Source organism: Pogonomyrmex barbatus, unplaced genomic scaffold, assembly GCF_055798465.1.
Source record: "Pogonomyrmex barbatus isolate J1 unplaced genomic scaffold, ASM5579846v1 scaffold1, whole genome shotgun sequence".
Lineage (NCBI taxonomy): Eukaryota > Metazoa > Arthropoda > Insecta > Hymenoptera > Formicidae > Pogonomyrmex > Pogonomyrmex barbatus.
This window is the reverse complement of record NW_028297098.1, coordinates 23911977-23921174: the sequence shown is the minus strand read 5'-3', so window position 1 is coordinate 23921174 and position 9198 is coordinate 23911977. Positions and strand designations below refer to the sequence as shown.

At 31.4% G+C, this 9198-nt stretch overlaps 1 protein-coding gene and 1 long non-coding RNA gene across 2 annotated transcripts in view; one reads left to right on the top strand and one right to left on the bottom strand.

Annotated features, from left to right (window-relative positions):
* Window positions 1-37: 37 nt before the first annotated feature.
* On the bottom strand, window positions 38-7268 carry LOC148938286 (uncharacterized). Its single transcript, XR_016138428.1, has 2 exons — window positions 5902-7268; window positions 38-5678 (listed from the first exon to the last, which is right to left on the bottom strand). It is a non-coding gene; the product is annotated as an uncharacterized LOC148938286 (long non-coding RNA).
* Window positions 6955-9198, top strand: part of LOC105434342 (uncharacterized) — a 55730-nt gene continuing 53486 nt past the window's right edge. The window contains exon 1 of the mRNA XM_089073142.1: window positions 6955-7053. The gene's annotated coding sequence lies outside the window, so the exon portion shown is untranslated. The remainder of the gene's footprint in view (window positions 7054-9198) is intronic.

Genomic DNA, 9198 nt, shown 5'->3' with positions numbered 1-9198 from the left:
AAATAAAGAAGTTATTTGCTCTAAAAAAAAAATGCGATTTTGTCGGCTGTTATGGATTTTATTAAAATGGTTTTACAGCAGGATATATAGGAAAATAATAAATGTGGTTACAGTTATTTTTATTTAGAATGTAAGTACAACAAAACGCTGATTATGTCAAATATATAAATAAAAAATTCAGTACTTGCTGTTATGCTTGCATCTTTTATATAGTTTTATCAAATATCTCGTTTATATTTTTCTTCCTTTAAATATTTTGTATAGATAATTTTGATGATAGGTACATTACTGTATATCTTGGGTTACCTAGAAAATCAGCGTTTTATTGTAATTTGGTACAATGCTATAGTAATGATCATGAAACGAATTTCGGAATTAACAAAGTACATATGTATATATTTTCGGTATTTCGGCTAAATGTATGTTTTCGATATTTTGTGGCAATTTATAATATAGAATACATTTCACACTGTGATTCAGTTACATAACGCAAACACACGTACAAATATGATGTTATAATGATAAATATTAATATAAATTATAATGATAAATATTAAATATTAAATATAGTTGGATAAATACTGAGAATTTATGAAGCGGATTAAATATTATATAAATATCTAGATGAAATAGAAATAAGCAATAAATAGGTTAAATAAATAAGCGGAATAAATAAGTGGATTAAATGCATCGTATACGACGTATTAAAGTTCTATGGAAATTATTAAGCCACACTGAAAGCAATAAATATTTCATACAACAAACTTCTTCACGCTAGAAAGCTCTTCATCATCGATATATATCTATCGAGGTATATACATATATTGTTCTTCAGAATTGTAATAAATAATAAATAATAAATAATAAATAAAAATAAAAATTGGTCATCTATTTTCCATCATGCTTATTTTGCAAAAATGTAATTCAATTCTTGTTATATTTATGAAAAATAGTTCAATTATTTAATAGTTTTGATGTAAATCGATTCTTAAGATGATAGAATGTATAAGTAAAATTGATAAATTAAAAAAATCTGAATAATATTTTTTGATGTATTGCATGATGCATAATGAAAAATACATAACTAAATGTGTAAATTGACGAATAATAAAGATTATTAAATACATGGAATCATAATAAATATAAGAAGTAATTAATTATAGATACGATTAAGTGTATGAAATGGCAAGCTATAAATATATAAGCGATTAAATACGTGAAATTCTTTTAATTGTCATTCCACGTATGTTTATTCACTTATTTATTTATTATATGTTATCAAGTTTGATGAACAATATCTATGTTTTAGTTACCTAATTTTTTCCTTATTATACAAATTGGATTTACAGACTAGATTTACGTATTACGAGCTATTTACTGTCCCATGGACTGAGATCATGTACTCTACTACGTCAGCCAAGGGAAGATGATCCAAGTGTGAGTGAACAAGTTATAATAAATTAATACATTTTAATACGAACGTAATTATGCGACAGAAAGTCAGTTTTCAAATACTATCTTCTCGACAATAATCATAACTTAATCGACAATAATCATAACTTAATCGACAATAATCATAAATTATGTATATTTAATTGTTTATAAAATATTCGGTAGTGTTGATATATTTTGATAAATTATTATTCTAAAAGTAAATTAAGTTGATTCATTGTTACATAATTACGTTATATTATTTGACGATTATGTCTGTGTGCGATTTTCAAAATCTTGGACCCCCCTCATGAAACTTTTCGAGTTATAGTTGTCCATGAGTTTTCTGACTAGATGCCACTCGTAAATAATATTACGTGTATAGCCAAAAATAGACCATCAATAATATTACTAATTTCTTTTTAAAATATGTCATTTGTCTTCCGAAAAATATTTTTATATTTACGAGACAAGAAATTAGGATGGGTTGTTTTATTAAATACAAAAAGAATCTTTCATTAGTCATCTGATTTTTTTCACGAGAATTAGATTTATATATTTTTGGCTGAAATTTAATTAATACTTTAAATTCGGTGATTAAGTAATGATTGCTCTTTGTACATTAATCGCTAATAATCAAATTAATTTGTACTAATGATGACACTGATTTGTAATGACTAGTTTCTTTTCTTATATAATAAAATGAAGAAAAATACTCTTAATTTTACATTATTATTTAGATTGATTTGGTATGCCGACTAGTGAGAATAATTTTAATTGTTATGACCCATGTTTGCAAACTTAAATACTACCTTACTACTAAATAAATTTGGTCGCTATACTAATTTAAATTTACTGTGCAATAGAAGTGAAATTATGTAAACAAAATTTAGATTAGATTTGATTAATTTTCCGATTCAAGGCGCGGTGATTCAAGAGAAAAAATATTTTTGATGTTTTTTCTTTTAAATCACAGAAAAGTGAAATTTTGATTAGAATATGTATTAAGAAAATTATTAAAATAGTAGTTAGTGGAATATTAAAAAATAAGCACAGCCGAAAATAATACTTGAAAAGTCATTGATCGGACTAGATAAATGTACAAACTTATTAGATAAATATCTAGGACCTTAAGATTAAATTAAGTTTATTCAAATTTTATATCGATATCATTCTAAATCTCCGAGATTTTCCTTTTCTGCATAATATTATTTTTAACAAGAATTTAAATATGTTGTAATGTACATATCTTTTAAAACATTAGACACATAGTATTTGTTAAATTCCATTATTAATCCATTATTAAGGAAAATTGATATAAATGAATCGACATAAACATTATTGTTAATAATTTTATATACGATATTAATCGACTTATATTCAGAAAATGAGATCAGATATATTTGAAATCTACTCTTCCTTTTATTTATATTTGCAAGCTCATTGAAATAATTATAGAACAGTGAGATAATTAATTTTAATAAAGTGTTAATATTAATAATATTTATGCCAGATACACTAAAAAAAGGAAAAAATTTATTAAAACATAATATATTTCTGAAAAAAAGTGTAATCAGAAAAGCATGGAAATTTAAAACGATTCATTTTTTCTAATATAACTCTTTCTTACATCGATAGCTGCCATTGAGGACACTTTGCACATTTGATTAGATTAATAAAAGTAAATTAAATAATAGACAGGCACTTTATACAATTTGCACAAAATTTACGATTTTGTCCCTTTTTATTTATTTGCATTCAGATATTATGTTCAAGCTCTCTTTTTAATAAAATTAATAAGAAATAATTTTCTTTGCTCCTTTGTTATTATATTTCAATCATTTAAAGAGTATAAATTTTAAATGATCACGATACTGGCACGTTTCCCAAAATATGTTACAATTTACAAGTTATTTAATTTATTATTACAAATCTACATATCTTATTTCATTTTAAATTAAAATTTATTAAGAATACTTCACTATCAATTCCTAAATTAGATTAGTCTATACTATGCACGCAAAGTTATTGTGATTAAATTGAGATAATGCTATTTGCAAACTGTACACTGTTTCATACTTCCTAAGACATTGAGAATCATCTAATTGTCCGAGGAAGCAACTGGTATTCGTTTGGTATAAGTTTTATATGGCATCGCATCCACGGATTTTATGACACATAAACACGTATTAAGAATAAGACTGTAAAGATAACAATTGATATGTTATACCTCGCTAATGAGATATAATCTTTAGAATTTAAGCTTTAGAATTTAAGAAAAAATTGCATTTATTAATGGCCTGCATATCCTGTATCGAATATGAGAATAATCAGTAGACTAAATGATTGACTAGAAGTGGCTTGGAATAACTACGAGTGAATATATCAAATGATTAGAATGAGACTAGAATTGCAAGGATAATATATAAAACTAATTTTATTTTTATTTATTTTAATCGATTTTTTAAATTATTCTAATCGTGTCTTACATTATAGGAATGTATATGCATGGTTTATAAGAGATCATTTGAAAATTTACGATTCTAAAACTCGAAAAAACATGATGTTTAAGAAACTTGTTTAAGAAAGACTGTTTTTTCTTACTATTTTGAAACTCAATTGCTGCGCGCGCGCGCGCGCTCGAATTAATTTATCATTAATTAAAAATTAATTTTTCTTCGATTAAATTTGGACTGTCAATATTAGATATATACCTATAACTGAACTGTTGTTTTATAATTAAATAAATGACGCATAATGACTAGAAATATCTTTGGCTTGATTTTGTAACAATTATATTATTACATGTTTATTATTTTATTACCATTACATGGCAAATATTTAAAATTATTATATTACCATTACATGGCAAAACATTTTCTGATTAGAATTTGTTAATATTTTGGACTCAATTGCTGCGCGCGCGCGAATTAATTTGTCAGTAATTAAAAATTAATTTTTCTTACTATTAGATTTGGACTGTCAATATTAGATATATATCTAAAATATAACCGAACTGTAGTTTTATAAATAAATGAAAGACGCAAAATGACTAGATTGAAAATATCTTAGGCTTGATTTTGTAATAATTATATTATTACATGGCACGTTTATTACTTTATTACCATTACATGGCAAATATTTAAAATTATTATATTACCATTACATGGCAAAACATTTTCTGACTAGAATTTGTTAATATTTTGGACGATACACTATGACTAGATTACAAATATTTGATTAGAATTTAAATTTAATTAAAATTCAAATTTTGATTAGATATAGACTAGAAATAACTGACTAGATTCTATTATTATATCTTGCACATGACAAATTATATGACTAGAAATTAAATTTGATTTTGCAACGTACTTTTTTGCTCTTGTAAGTTTGCTCTTTGAAAGTTACTAAAAATAAACTTATTTATTTCTAGCATAAAATTAATCTCACATTGTCGGCCTAAATTAAATTATACTTAAATCGTTAGCTTTAAAATTATGCAAACGCTCGGTTGAGAAAATTTTCATTGCTTACATTTAATTAATTATTTGGAAGAGAAACAATTCTCTCAAAGTAAAAATAGAATCATTTTTATCGCGTAAAGAGTAATGCCCGTAGAATGAAATCTAGCTTCATCTCGCAATAATGCGCTATACAAAAAAATAATTAATTAAAATAAAAAAACCAGAGTATGAATGCATATATATAGGTCTTTTTAGAATATAATTAAAAATTGAAATATTGAAATATTACAAAAAAGCAAGTTTTTATGCATAAATAGCAAAATTGAAATCTGTATCTAATAAAAATCTAAATTTAAATTTTGACTTTTAGAAATTATTTTATATATTTTGTTTTGCTTTCACCGTGAAACTAAGCATTCTCATTTTTGGATTAAACTTACTTTTTTATTTTAATTAAATTAAAAACTACATTTTTCTATATTAATATTATATCATTATGAATAGAATTGATATACATATGAATAAATATATGAATTAATATTTGTATGTATTTAATATTATATATCCATAGTATTCATATGATACAATTAACATTGCATTATCGCGAGTGAAATGTTCTTCCGGATGTTAGAATAAATTGTGACGTACCATCGATATTTCCTCAAAAGATTGCATTCAGTTAAGAGTTCCAACAGTTAAGGTTCTTCTTCAGAGAGACGGTCATTGAAGATAAATGATGAATGAAGTGCTGATTTTTCTCGGATCAAATCCCGATCTGATAATCTGATAATTATGAATATTTTAATACTTTAATCAAATTTATTTGTACTTTAGGTTAAAATTTATTTGCAAATAACAATTAATAGCAATATGTATTTGCAATATGTATTTGTATAATGAGATAATTTATATTAATGAGTTATAATATATGTATTCAAAATCGTTATTTGTTATTTGCCAATATATTTAACCTAGCATTGATTCAAATTGTCATAAAAATACTTACCCGAACATTTTTTCAAATGAACTGAGATCTGATCATCGATCCATACCAGAAATATTGAAAATTGTGTACATTTGATCAAAAAAATGTATAGTTCGAAATACATTAAAACATTCTTAATGCCAGATCAAATTTCTTTTCGTGTGATATTAATGATTATTAACACAATTAGTGCAGATGTTTTTTGAAAATATTTTCTTGAATTATCATTGATGAAAAATTGGACTATATTGCATGACAACTGACGTATCCTCAGGAATCCTCGTATCTTATTATTGGTACAACCACATCGGTATCATTACCTTCGATTAATTTTCGATGTTGCAGGAGATCTGAATGAAAATTTTCCATCGCCGCGAGATGCGGTCGTTCGTCTTCACCGAGCGTGGTCAAAACTGCTTGTACTTTGATCTCAGTACTCTACGTCTCTCCCTCTCTCGTTCTTGTCTTATTTCCACTTTATATCGATACGCGCTTAAATTAAGATTTGTATTATTTGCACATGCTCATCTCGCAGATTTATAAAAGCTTTGTAAGCTCGAGGCATAGAAGAGTATGGAGAACGAGGTCAAGAATGAGGCTGGCAACCAAAGCGTATATGTTCTAGCAGCATATCGTCAGTATCGATGTTATTGATCGATATTATTCATATTAGCCAAATATTTTTGACTCGAGATTTTCACGGTTGTGTTATGTCCGTGTCAATGTTGAACTCTCGTGTACTTACTGTGATTGCCACGCCATCCTCCGTCCTCCCTCGTCCTCTCCTGTCTCGAATTCGGCGTTTCGCCGAGGACGGACGAATCTTTCAGTTTCTCCATCATCTTTGAGGATATTCTCTCGGTTATCGATACCTCGCATCTCCATAGAAAATTGTACACCGTTTCCTAGATCCGCGGTCCTCGGCAAGTGTTCCGTCGGTTGATGGTTGTGGCCGGGTGAGAGATTTCAATCTAGTGCAAGATCGACTCGGGAGCACCGGACAGAAAGTCGCGAGACCCTCGGAGGTTCGAGCCATGCTTACCACCAGGCGGGCGAGCGTACTGCGAGGAATGAGAAGGTGGAAGGGCGAACGATAAAGCGAGAGAGGAGAGGAGAGAAAGCCCTCCGAGGGTCACGCAAGCGCACAGTCGCTCGTCCGGTCGCAAACTAACCGTAAGTCTGCGCGTGACGGGCTTTATGTCGCGACACCACTCGATTCCCGTTCCCCACCTGGACACGCTTGTACCCCACCCGACAACTTTTACGGGGTGCCCCCGGTGCGTGTATCTGCCGCCACCTCGACGCTAACCCGACAAGCTAAGCACCCCTCCACTGCGGTATTTGCCGGACGCCTATCCCATGGATTGGGGAACCGTGCCGAGGTCTCGTGGGAGAGCACCCCCCCCACCCTCCACCGACTCCCCCACCCTCGCATCTCCGAGTCAAGCACACCCCCACCTATCTCGTCCTCGCCGAAAACGCCGGCGAACGCTGCTCTCACGAGCAACATCACCAACATCCCATCGCCGAGCCCCACTACGGATCGTTGGACCCCCACTACGGATAACGGCGCGTTCCGTGGTTTGTGCAACGTCGAATGGATAGACAAGCCTCCGGTATCACGCTATTGGTGGTGCCTGGATAAAGCTGCTTTCAGCCGCTCTCTCGCTGTCTTTCTCCTTCTTTTTCCCATCGACACCGTTTGCGGATAAGAGCGGCAAATGACGTATTCCCCACAATCGAAAACAATCGCGGAGCCCAGATTCAAATTCGAATTCTCTATCGCTTTTTCAACCGTTTTGTCGGTTAACTAATTAATTTTATCCCAATGGTCAGTGTAGGTACCGTGTTAGGTGTTCCTTGCAGTATCACCCCCCGCGATGAATGAGCCGTTACGCTCCATTCGCGCACTCGTTATCGTTCGTATGCTTCACCTCTCGTCCGTATTATAACGTGAAATTCTCCATTAATTCGCAGATGATGTGTATCGGGCAAAACGATCCGATTGAAATTGTTAATTAAGGCTCGAATTATAGGAAATTATTTAAGAAATATACTAAAAATATATATCAATTAGCTACTAACCAAAAAATGAGAGAGAGAGAGAGAGAGAGAGAGAGAGAGAGAGAGAGAGAGAAGAGAGAGAGAGAAGAACCTTGCGTGGCAAAATAACGACAGCTGCCTTGTAAATAGGCGTGTAATAATAGCCTCGGCAAAAATAGTCCGACACGCGAGGACGATATGGAAGTGGCTGGAATCAGGATTAAGCAGGAAACGCGTTTGCATTGTTTCATCGGGGTTTCAGGAGTAATAGGTGCAATTTTCGTGCTTCAGTGATATCGTCAGGAAATTTCCGCAGCGACATTCCCGCGAAAGCATATGTCGCGTATATTCTTTCGTGAGAATTTAACGACGCGACAGAGTTTTTCGCAATAATTCTCTTCGATGGCTTTCTCGAGAGTCGCACTTTCGTTATAAATTGGCAGAAATTTATAATAAAATATTCGAGTACGAATTGTACTGAGATTTCGTTAAACATGTAGCAGCATTTGACTTGGGAAATAGCGGAAACTGTGCGTCATAATAGTCGAAGGCGCTGTTTGGTTATACTCTAGGGATAGTTTATATCGCGCCTGTGAAGTAAAAGTGATTTACTTCGGGGCATAATGAGCGAGGGGTGGGACGCGAGCGACGGGAGATATGCGTGGCACGCGCCATGATTTTGTAGCAAAGGGTGCGAAACGTTGTTCGATCTGGCACGCTGCGGCAGGCTGCAAAGCCCTCGTGAATTCACGGGCCGTCGGGTACGCCGAGGTATGAGACATAAGGCACGCCGTTTGCTGCCCTTGCTGGGGTGGGTGCGTAGATTTATGTCCACCGCATTTTCCCCGCCGTGATCGCGATGCTCGACAAAGAAAAGGCTCGTTTTGCTCATTTGCCTCGAAGTGTTTGTTCAATTGCGATTTAATACATCGTTGGTAATACATCGTTCTGATCCCGAGCCACGAAATACATACATTTCAACGTAAACTACGTGAAATATCCGATTAATCCGATTATTGTTTTGATGATAAAATAATCCTGAATATTATTTTGATAAAATATTTCTAATACTATCAAGAAATTTTTTTTTAGCTGTTATATATATTATAATTCTACATATATTTTTCATTTGTATATTAAATACGAATTATGTACGACAAAGATTTTTAAAAATCTTGTTTTTTTAATAACGCGTTGACGACTATACTTGATATTATATATAATTATATCTTACAATTGCAAATAATAGTTATATTTAATTCGTTATATGGTTGA